The sequence below is a fragment of the Manis pentadactyla genome, chromosome 2, assembly GCF_030020395.1.
Source record: "Manis pentadactyla isolate mManPen7 chromosome 2, mManPen7.hap1, whole genome shotgun sequence".
Taxonomy (NCBI): domain Eukaryota; kingdom Metazoa; phylum Chordata; class Mammalia; order Pholidota; family Manidae; genus Manis; species Manis pentadactyla.
Window position 1 is genome coordinate 13,215,013 of NC_080020.1, and position 12,114 is coordinate 13,227,126.

The 12,114-nt window shown below is 47.4% G+C and overlaps 1 protein-coding gene across 1 annotated transcript in view; it reads left to right on the top strand.

Moving 5' to 3' along the window:
- Positions 1-1,137: 1,137 nt before the first annotated feature.
- The window catches only part of SPATA13 (spermatogenesis associated 13), a 167,252-nt gene continuing 156,275 nt past the window's right edge, over positions 1,138-12,114 (top strand). The window contains exon 1 of the mRNA XM_057490204.1: positions 1,138-1,361. The gene's annotated coding sequence lies outside the window, so the exon portion shown is untranslated. The remainder of the gene's footprint in view (positions 1,362-12,114) is intronic.

The window sequence follows — 12,114 nt, forward strand, 5'->3', positions numbered from 1 at the left end:
AATTACCGTTATTATTTTGGGGTGTGTGCTTTAATTAATAGACTGTTTTTTGGAGTAGTTTTCGGTTTGCAGAAGAATTGAGTCGAAAACAAGTTCCCATCTATTCCCTCGAACTGCCCCCCTCCCAGTTTCTCCTCTTACTGACATTTTACATCAGTGTGAACCTTTGGGTACAACGGATGGGCCAATATTGATACATCATGATGAATGAATTTACATTAGGATTAACTCTTTGTGATGCATTTTCTGTGGGTTTTGACAAGTGTATAATGGCCTGTATCGCCTTTTGAGTATTATACAGCATAGTTTTTTCACTATTTAAAAAGCATATTTAAAATTAATTTGACTTTTCATTGGGTAATATAATACTTTTCTATGTTCTTTAGTTTAAAAATAGTGGTTATTGTTCTTTGAGTATAAAAGTACCACGTTTATAATAGTGCTGGCACATAATAACCACTCAAAGGAATCATCTAAAAAACGACACTTTTAAAAAGAATACGCTTACTTTATGAATTGCATTAGTCGCATGCAAACAGGGTCATATATTTCAGGCCTAGATCGAGGCGCTGAAGGGTTTGCTTCGCCTCTGGTTTTCATGTGAATTAATGATTAGGCCTTGAGCCACATAGGAAAGGTGATTATTTCAGTGCGTTCACCGAACAGTACACCTAAGACTTGACCTGGGCCTTGGGGAAACAAGGAGGTTTAAAAATTTTCACTTCGTGTTTGTTACCTTTGCGCGAAAAAGCGGTGCCTCAGCCTAGAGCGAATCCTCCCCGGGGCAGAGGTGGGGCCAGTGCACAGCAGGGCGGTTGCCCCGGAGACGCGGCGTCTCCTCCCGCCCAGGGCGCAGCAGGGGATTGAAGGGGTCTGGGGAGAGCCAGGTTCAGGGGGATGCGGCTGAGGGTGGTGGTAGGAGGAGGTGTTGGGCTGTGCGGCCGAAGGCAAGAAGAGGTGGGGGATGGGGAAGGGCTACGGGCCGGGGCGTGGCCGTCTTCAGATGGGGGAAGGGTGGGAGTTGGGAATGGCTGGGAGGGGTGGGAGGGTGGAAGGGCGGGCAGCCGCGCGGGGCGTATCCTGGGGAGGTAGGCGGATAGGGGCGTGGCCCGATTGGAGGTAGAGCCCGGCGGGGGCGTGGTTTAGGGGGGCCAGGCGGCGGCGGCGCGGGCGGCGATCGAGCGCCGCGCTTTCTCCCGCGCGCCGTGTGCCGGCCGCCGGCCCAGAGACCGCGCCCCCGAGCGGAGGCTCCTGCGACAGCCCGGCGTGCTCGGAGCCCGCGCGACTGGGACCGGCCGTGTGTCGCAGGAACGTCTTGGATCCGCCGACCTTGCGGCTCTGGCGAGTGCGGACCGCGCGAGGTGAGGCTGCGTCGGGGGCGCGGGGCGGGTAGCCGAGGCCCCCGGGAGCGGAGACGCCCCGAGCGACAGCTCCGTGGCCCATGGTCTCGCTGCCCCCTCCTCCTGCCGGGTCTCCAGCCGCGCGGCTGCGCACCTGTTGGTGGCCCGCAGTGGGACTCGCTGCCGCCGGGGCGGGTGTGCGGGCGGCGCTCTCGGGAAAGGCCGCCTCCAGCCCCGCGGGGCCAGGGATTACCCTGAAACCTTACCCCGCGCTCGCGGCCGCTGTGCCCGCTGCCTGCCGCGCCCGAGGCGGATAAGGTGCGGGAGCCGGGGGCGGCCAGCACTGGCCCAGCTCCCCTGCAACGGCGGGTGCGGTTGGAGAACTAGCTTCCAAAGCGAGTTTCCCCCCAGGTCCCAGCTTGATCTCACTGCCCGAGAAAGACTGGGGGATGTGGGGTCTGTAGTCTCAGAATTGGAGCGAGTTGCTCGAGTTGGTTTGCTTCCTTCTGGTTGCCGCGGTGAGGAATTGGCACACCAGCCCTAGGAAGGTGCAAACCCGCTCTGCTGCCCACGTCAGAGGGACCTCAGGCGACCTGTGCTGGCTGGCGGGCGGTCCGTCTGACTGCGGGGAGTTTCGCCTCGTCCAAGTGCTGAAAACAAAGCAAACCAAAGCTAGTAAAATTCTTGGTTACTAGCTGCCCAGCATTGGATAGTAACTGTGTGAATAGAAGAACTACTTGAATTCATTTAGCGCTCGCCACCAAGCCTGTGCAGATTGGTCTCTCACCCGCCTCTCCTCCCAAGCTTCTCTTGCCCCTCGCCGCCTCTTCTGCTTACTTGGTGTTTCCTTCCCTAATCGCCCCTCCGCTGCTCCCAGTTCGTGGCTGTCCTTTGCCAGCAGGCACAGAAATCTTCAACCCCATTTTATGTTTCCACCTTTCCTAACAAATAACTCCTTTTCTCTTCAGTCCCACATCTTCCCAACGTTCTTCCTGCATTTTCTCCGGCTGCTGTTATTTGTGCACCTCTCCGTGTGCTGCTGAGCCTTGTTCTCTGCCGCCACCCCGTCCTTCAGAGTTTCTTGTTGCTATTTCCTATTATCCAGTAGTCTAATTTTCATTACCTGCTTTGATTCTCCAGTCCGCCGTCTTCCTTTACCCCTTGGTTACCCGCCTTTTCATTTATATGCTTATACGGTGTGGGACTTCCTTCTTCCTCCAGTTCCTCCCACAAGAGCCCCCTGGCCCCTTACCTGCCTCTCCCTGCAGGTGCTCTTCCCAGCCGCCGCCTGCAGCCGCCTTCACAGCACACCTTGTTTCATGGCCTTTGGTTGTGAATTTCCTACCCCGTCGCCATCCCGAGGTTCCTCTTCCTCTGTACCAATCAGCCCTCCATTCCCGTGCAAGATGCCTGTATTTCGGAATGTTGGACAGTGTCAGGGTGAGGCAGTGAGCAGCTGCATTTCCCAGGAGTGCTCCGGACTTCAGGGCCTCCCCACCTGCTCCTGTTGCTACTTGTTTTCTTACTGAAGTAGTAGGTGAAATAAACATAGTTCTTGAGTTATGTTGATATTGATTTTAATGTGAGCATTAGGTAGCATGTATCAGACACTTAGTATGTGCCAAGCTCTTCTCCTAGGGATTTGCATGCAGTAATGATTCATTGTTCCTCCTCGTATCTATGTAATGTAGATACTATTACTATCCCATTTACAGATGAGAAAAGGGAGGCTCAGAGAAGTTAAGTCACAGGCCCAACTGCTCATGGCTGTAGAGCCTTCTCACCAGGCAGCTGAGCCTCCTTGCCACCGGAACTTTTGAACTCAGACATGGGCTGGGATTTGGCTTTGGGAATGAGGTCATTATTAACGCATTTTATTTAGTCTGCAGTTTATACCAGTTGAGGGTATAATATCTATACCTGAAGAACAGTTTATGGGGAAAATCTAATGTCCAGTGTCCCTAAGAAAGACTGGGAACACCACCTGGGCTGCTTGTCAATTTCAAGCTCACTTTCAACCTGCTTTACTAAAAGAAACTACTAGTCCTCTTAGCTCCTGGAAGGCTAGCAGCAAGCTTCACCCAAAAGACCACTGCCAGCCACCTGCTGTGCACTGAGAATCCAGTTTCACCTTAGCTGGCCAGACCTCTAGTGTCCCCGACAGCCTGTGTTTTCTGAGTCTTTTTTTTTCTTTCTATTTTATTATATAATCTTAAAGCCTTGTTCAAGTGTTTCCTTGTTAGTCTTTATCTTCCTGAAAGTTTGAGGCAAGTATTTCTACTTTTGTAGATACTAAAGCAGAGTGTAATTAAAGTTTTACACTTTTGTTAGATGGAAGGCCCTTACACTCGACACATGAGGAAACTGTGGCCCAGAGAAATGAAATGACGTGTTCAAAGGAAAGCAGCGGAAGAGCAGAGCTGGCCTTGATCTCGGATCTGCCCGCTCCTGGCCCAGGGCTCTCTGTGCCTGGCCCTGCGGCTTGGTGGGTTGACCTCCCTGCGGGCTGCCGAGAGCAGTGAGCCTTCTTCCCTTTTCCTTTCCTGAGCTAAAGAAAAATATTCCTTTAGAATGGAAATAGTCAGTGGTTTTATTATTACTACTTTGTCTGAAAGCTAAATATTGAAAAAATGCTTGCTTTTGAGATATGTAATGGCATAAAGGGGATCATAAAATCACAGAAGTACATATATATATTTAAATGGTTTAGAAACTTTTTTGTTATTTCCAAAACACCCGGAAGGAACAGCAAATGTACATTGCTTTCTAGAGGCAAATCATAATACATGGCAATTTGAAAATCAGTAACTGGAATGTTTAATTGTATTTTCCATTTGTAGGGAGACATGCATTAAGTGCAAAGTGCTCACAGGATTTTCTTCACCTCTGCATCTCAAATAAGACAGAGAAAGGGGAGAGCATGTCAGGTTACTTGCTGCTTCTATGTTGGTTCTGCTGGGCCCACCCTCTTCTCTCGGACTGGACTCTCACCCGCGCCCTCCTGATTCCCAGCTCTGTCCTTCCTGTCTGTTTAATCCCTTTCTCCAGGAACCCTCAGAGGACCTGAGGGTACTGTTTATCCATGATGCTCATCTCATTCCACATCAGCCTTTCTTTACAGAATTAAGCCCTAATGCCCTAAGGTATATGGTGTATGTGATTAGCTTCTAGGATGAGGTGAGTGGTTCTGTACCATCCTTGGGAGAACTGAGGAAACATTTGCTGAAATTGTTGTCTGTGTTCTGTGGTGCCGATGAGGTTCATTCTAACTGAAGAACAAGTTAGGTTTTACTGCCCCCCTGCACAGCTGAAAAAATGAAATGGAACAGTGTTGTTGTGGCCAAAGCCCTGTAGTGAGTGACAAGACTGAGAGATGAACCCAGGCCTGCCTGGCTTCGAGAGGCCCACGCACGCTTCCACGTGGCTGGCTCCTCTGCAGCCTGCAACATGCCTGGACGTCAGCGTCCTGACATGGATGCAAACTGGATGATGGTTCCTGCTTGCTGAACTGAGGCTGATACAGAGGAGCCGGGTGGGGCACATGAGCACGGGGCCTCACAGAAGCTCCAGGGCCAGACCTCAGAGGGGATGGTGCCTTCTCGCTGGCCCTGAGAGAATGCCAGAGCTGTGGCAGTGGCGGCACCAGGAACAGATGGCGTGTCTCTGATACACGGGCATTGCAGTTGCTGTGGCTGGGAGGTCAGCATCCATGGACGTGGGTAGCACCCCGTCCTGTGCTCATGATGCTCACATGTCCTAGACCCAGGACTGTCGCCTCTTCTAGCCAGGACCTTAAGGGACCTGGGTTCTGTGTCAGAAATAACCTCTGCCCGTTGCCCTGCAGCAGGACCAACCTGTGTCATTGTGGAAGAAAGGAGAGCTCAGCATTGTAAGTTCAGGGACCACGTGCCTGATTCAACGTGCCTCCTGCTCTGGCCTGCTGGGTCTGGGCTGGAACTCCTTCCCGTCCTCTCTCTCTGGGTTCAGCCAGGTCGGGCAGCACTAAGAGGATGCTCCCGGCTGACGTGGGAGAGGAAGGGCTTAGCCTTTCCCCTCAGCCCCCATTTGCATCATGGCAGAGCTTGTTTCCTGAGACTGGCAGGCTGTCATTGGTGGAACAGAGAACGCAGGTCTGAAACAACCAGACTGGACAGTGTCACTGGCAGGAAACAGTCTGCTGAAAAATGGGCAACTGGGACCTTTACTCAACATTGAGGGCAGGTGCGAGGGGACGGTGAGTCTGAGATTTTACTGGCTTTCAGCAGAGGGGCCGGAGGCCAGGAATGAGAGTGTTCCTGGTATCAGAACTCTGCTCACAGTCTTTCTTAGGAATTATTGTTCTGAATAATAGGGATATTGAACAGTCTTGTACTTGAGTGGTAAAATTGTCATTCAGCCACTTTACATAAGGTTCTGAGGTCAGCTCATAATATTTATAATATACAGACAGATAAATAAGACCTGAATCCTAAAACAATTTACACATGTACTTTGAAACACATACAGTTTGTATGTTGGGACGTTCTCTTATGGCTGAAAGGGAAGCTTCTGCTCAGAAATTTGTCCCATGCCCATCCTTCCTGGTAGGATGGAGTGCCCAAATGTGCACACTGATTTTGCACCTTTTCTGAGCCAGGCCTAGTGATAGATGCTGAAGGTTGAAGGAGTAATAGAAACAGCCCCTGTCCTCTAGGAGGCTCCCATTTTTGTCCACTGGGAGAGGTAGGCGAGGGGAAGGAAGGTCATGAAACTCATAGCAGGTGTTGTGATCAGTAAGGGGAGCATAGGAGAGGTGCAGGGTCCAGGAAGGCTTCCTGGAGGAGGAGATAGCTGCAGCCTGGGCTGGATGGTGATAGGAGTGAGCAGAGTGATGGGAAGGAGCTGGCGGAGGCATTGCAGGCTCTGGGGAGACCCTCCGGGGAGACAGACGAGCTCTGTGACTCCAGGGCCCCTCAAACCATCCCATGCAGCTGCCACTCCCACTTGTCACTCGTGACCACTGTGGGGTGCCGAGGGCGCTGGTTTTGTGTGAGCATCACTGGGGGAATTTTTTTTTTTTTTTTAATAATTATTTTTTATTGAAGGGTAGTTGACACACAGTATTACATTACATGAGTTTCAAGTGTACATCACAGTGGTAGAACATTTATATACATAATTCTAGGTTCCAGCTATCACCCTACCAGGCTGTTACAATATCTTGACTATATTCCTTATGCTATACCTTACATCCCGGTTACTCACTGGGGGAATTTGTTAGAGAAGCAAATTCTAAGGCTTTCTCCTGGACCTACTGAATTAGAAAATCAGGGGTGGGCCCAGCAGTCTGTACCGTAACAGGCCTTCCAGGTGACGTTCACCCACTGTGAGGTGTGAGAACCTTTGTTCCAGGACACGTGCTTCCTGAGGTCCTCCACAGTCATTGTTCGTGGCTGTACGCTGATCTTTTCCAAGAACTGCACCTGTGTTTTGGCCTGGTTGGATTGTGAAAGATTTCCCTCAAGTGAACAGCCACCCGCATGGCTTGTTCTTCATGCCCAGTGTACCTCCTTCACGATTTCAGTTGCCACCCTGCTTCAATTCATTGCATCCAGTAATTTCTTTCTATGACTATAGGGCAGTGTCTTGGTGTTTGGCAGCAGTCAGATAAACTGGGTTCAGATCCCAACTCGGCTGCTTGCCAGCTATGTGGCCTTGGCAAGGCATTAACTTCTCTGTGTCTCAGTTCCTGTATCTGAAAAACGTAGATGGTAATGGTGCCCATCTCTCTCAGGTAAGGGTCTGAGGCTTTGTTGCACAGTGGAATTACTGGGGGGTCTTTAAATGGAATTGATGCATACTCCCACTCCCAAATATTGTGATTGGTTTTGGGTGTGACATGGGTGTTGGGATTTTTAGGAGCTTCCCATGGGCTGAAATGTTTGGGAACCATTGTCATGCATGTTGGGAGACGAGATGAATGCATTCTTGCAAAGTGCACAGAAGAGCGCCTGGCACATACTGAGTGCTTAGTGTACACTCGTCGGTGGTTCTGAGGCGGTTCAGTTGTTTGTTGAGTACTTGCTGAATGCTGAAAGTGCGTTGACCTGGAGATCTGTTGTCCTGTATTTTGTTCTGAGGGGTGGAAGGGAAACCAGCCCCGGAGCAGTGGACCTCCCCTCCTCATAAATGCCGTGGGCACCCTTTCTGCAAGGATCCAGGCGGCATGCTGTGAACAGAGCCCACAGGACCCCCAGGCTGGCCTGCCCAGCACTGGGCACCATTCCCTACCTCCATGCAGAAAAACGGAATATAACCAGATTCTAAAATCATGAAGCAGCAATGCTTTACAATGTGGATGGGAATGGGAATGGGAATCGGGCACCCTAGGGTTCTGTACCTGATCTAATATGCCATTTGTACCTAAATACCTGAGTTTTTAAACATCTACATCTCTAGACTCCGTCTCTCTTTGGCACCTGATCTGTCTTCTAGGGTCTCGATGTCACTGTATTATGAGTTATGTATTTCTAATCATATTTGAAAGAATGCACAGTATAATCTTTTTCGCATTCCCTGTCCTGTTGCACATACTCATTCGACCTTCTCATTGTTGTTTTTAATTGAGCAGCTATTGATGAGATCGGCTTTGGCACCGGACACTCAGCTGGCAATTGCATCCCTTCTTTTCCCACTGTGGAGAGAGACACACGTCTCTGTCAGCTTGTGGGAAGTGTTTCTTTCAGTTTTTACCCTGAAACTGCAGCCATCTTTATTCCTCTTTTGGTGACATAATTACTCAACTTTTAATAATAGAACATCTGAAGGGCATTTTTCATGTTGACTTCGTGGGCCGTCTGCGAACCCTGCTGAGATTAATCAAACCAAAACCCCGTGCAACAGTTACACTAAAATATCCTGACGCATTATTAGAACCCAGTGTGCCCAGGACCAGGAGACTCGAGTGAGTGCTCCACAGTTAGTACCTTCAAGATGAAATCTGTGGTACAATTTAAGTCCTGTGGCTTTCTAATTTCAGCCAAATTAATTAAAGAAAGAAATAGGCGAATTCGTATCTTGAGTTTATGATTTGTTTTTTCTTTTGTTTTGCTGTTCAGGGCAGGCAAGTAACTGCTGTTTACTGTGAGGCTGGCCTGGTACATTTAAATGTGTGTTGCAAATGGAGATAATTGAGTCACTGTATTTGTTCTACCGCCCAATTACTAAGTGGAAATCTCCCACTGGGGAAACTTCTGTCCAGCCAGCACACAGTGGCTCAGTCTTATGGTGAAGACTAGTCCCCTTTGTGGTCTAACCATCATCACCCGCGTTCCCCACTGACTGAATAGGCTGTAGAAATGCAGGCCTTCAGAGGAACTGCCCTTGCTTAAATGTTCCACAGATCCTTCTGAAATAACATCCCCCAATCCCTCAGCTGAAACAGTAAAGAAGAAGGGGACATATTAATATCTACAGCTTCTGTTACATTCAAAAGGATTATATATATAAAATGAAAAGTTCAAAATACATTTTAATTTTAAAAATGTGAGGTTAACAAATAATCCAGAAATACACTAGGAAAAGTAAACAAAATGTTCTTTAAAGTGATATATTTTAAGGACGGAGAGACCTGCTTTCTACTGTTTCTACCTTTGACTTTTCTGGAAAGAGTCAGAACTCCCCAGAGTAGGTCACTCGGCTCATCTTACTGACGAGCCTCCTGGTTCTATGGAGTCAGGCTCAGCTGTGGCATCAGTGTGTCTGTGTCCTCGGGCCCCTCTGCCAGGACGGTCTCGTCCTGCACTTCCCAGAAAAGGGCTAGGCATTCTATTCTGTCAGTCCCAGCTCCAGGGCTTTGGCTGTGATCTGTAGTGTATATATATGTGTGTGTGTGTGTGTGTGTGTGTGTGTGTGTGAGAGAGAGAGAGAGAGAGACTTAGTAGTATTTATTTTGTATTGCCTTGGATTGTGCAGACATTGCCTAGATATGACAACAAAATAAAAAAATGCACCATAAAAGAAAAAAATTGATGTTAGAGTTCATCAAAATTAATAGCTTTTTGTGCTTCCACCATTAAGAAAATGAAAAGAACAGTTTATGAAACTGGGAAAAATTTTTGCAAAGCACCTGTCTTATAAAGGCTGTGATCCATGGGTGTGTGTGCGTGTGTGTGTTGGTGTAAGTGATGGTACCAGGATGATGATCTGTTGTACCAGTGTGGCGTAGGATGTACCACTAATCACAGAGAGCTCCCCTCTAAGTCCACCCTTTAGACTCCTGGCCTCATTAAGGAAATGAAACAGGAAACAAATTCTGAATAAGGGAAGTGGCCACTTCTTTTGAACATTTAGTTTTCTCATGACAAGGCATTGCAAGATGTGTCAGAAGACTGACTTACAAACTGGCAGCTTCTTTTCCTATGTGGGACTGTTGCCCTCACCAACGGCATCCATCAAACAGCTCTGCTCAGTGCTGCCAGACCCATCTCCAGACTGATCTGGGAAGGCCGGTGTACCTGGCAGAGAGTCTGGTGCTCTCACAAGGCACCGTGGCTCATGGGTAGCGCTCACTGAGAGTGGGGACCATTCGTAAACACAGACGCGGATCCCCTGAGCGCGAGGCACTGATCCTGGGCGCACACTTGCAATGTCGAGTCTCAGCAATAACACAGGCAGTGCATGCCTCCGCCTGCTGCTGGCAGGTCATCTGTGCGTCTCATGGCTACACTCAAAATTAGGAAAGATATTCAATAGGGCTCAGAGAATGCTATCCCCCTTCCTTCTGATATAGAAGTAATCTCGTAGGAGGAAGCAAGAACTCTTTCTGCTTTTCTGATATTTATTTCTAATCTGATCCCTCATGCCGAACGGGTACTGCCCCAGAAGTCTTCAAGCAGCAGTGAGAGGCAGGAATGTTCTAACGTTACACGGTCAATGTTTTCAGGTGGATAGGTCGAAGCAGATCATACTACTGCCTCTGCCTAAATACGTCAGATTCAGTAGCATAGTTACTTAGCATTTTCATACTAGCACATCTGAAGAAAGTTTATCACATTGACTTCAAGCCTGCTGAGATTGATTAAATCAAACCCCGTGTAACAATTACTCTAAAGCAAAGTGGCTCATTAAATTTCAGTACATGCTGGACTACTGAATTTGAATTGTTCAAGTAGATGATTACATTTTGTTAGTTTCCTGCTGTAGAAGTTTAATACCCTTTTTAATTTTTTGTGCACACACACCACTGATCTTTTAGTTTTTCTTTCCTGCTGGGATGAGGAATCTCTCAAGGAAGCAGGAAATGCGCCCCTTGCCAGCTGGACAGTACTGTTTTCTAGACTTCCCTGGAAAGTTGTCTCTGTAGAAGCCCAGTCTTATTCTCTGCACAGAGCACCTGTTTCTCTCAGGTTGGAGATTTTTAACAACACTTTATGTCACTGGGAACACTTTTCCTCTGAGATGAAGGTAGCGTGAATCTGTGCAGATCAGTCTGGGATAAGCAGAACGTGTGACAGGAGACTGGTTCAGCGGGAGGGTCCTGTCCCTTGTCATGGTGACCTGGGCAGCCACCTTCTCTGTGTTGTACTTCCAGGTCAACTGAAAAAACCTAGGAAGCACTTTAGTATTGTTGAGAGAGGAGTTTTTAAAAAACAAAATTCTCAAAAACATAATGTCTTTACTACCATTTCTTCCAAACAGAAGAGTGTTCTTTTATGTGACTGTTTTGAGGAGAACTGGATCATGCAGTGACCATTTATTACACAGCCTGCTTTCAGAATCTTTCTTTTCCTTGTACAAACTCCTCACTGCAGGATTCAGAAATAATTCACTTGGAACACATTCCTCATGGATTTTTACTAGGAAATTTTTTTTTTTTTAGATAATTATTTTTTATTGAAGGGTAGTTGACGCACAGTATTACATTACATTGCTTTCAAGTGTACAACACAGTGATAAAACATTTATATACATAATTCTAGGTTCCAGCTATCACCCTACCAAGCTGTTACAGTATATTGACAATATTCCTTATGCTATACATTACATCCCGGTTACTTATTTATTTTACCATTGGAAGTCTGTCCTTTTTTTTTTTTTTTTTGTGAGGGCATCTCTCATATTTATTGATCAAATGGTTGTTAACGACAATAAAATTCTGTATAGGGGAGTCAATGCTCAATGCACAATCATTAATCCACCCCAAGCCTAATTTTCGTCAGTCTCCAATCTTCTGAGGCATAACAAACAAGTTCTTACATGGAGAACAAATTCTTACATAATGAATAAGTTACATGGTGAACAGTACAAGGGCAGTCATCACAGAAACTTTTGGTTTTGCTCATGCATTATGAACTATAAACAGTCAGTTCAAATATGAATACTCATTTGGTTTTTATACTTGATTTATATGTGGATACCACATTTCTCTCTTTATTATTATTATTTTTAATAAAATGCTAAAGTGGTAGGTAGATACAAGATAAAGGTAGAAAACATAGTTTAGTGTTGTAAGAGAGCAAATGTAGATGATCAGGTGTGTGCCTGTAGACTATGTGTTAATCCAAGCTAGACAAGGGCAATAAAACATCCACGTATGCAGAAGATTTCTCTCAGAACGGGGGGGTGAGGTTCTAAGCCTCACCTCTGTTGATCCCCAATTTCTCACCTGATGACCCCCCTGCGACTGTGCCTGTCTTAGGTTGTTCCTCCCTTGAGGAATCTTACCCGTCTCTGGCTAACCAGTCATCTTCCGGGGCCATACAGGGAAATGTAAAGTTGGTAAGTGAGAGAGAAG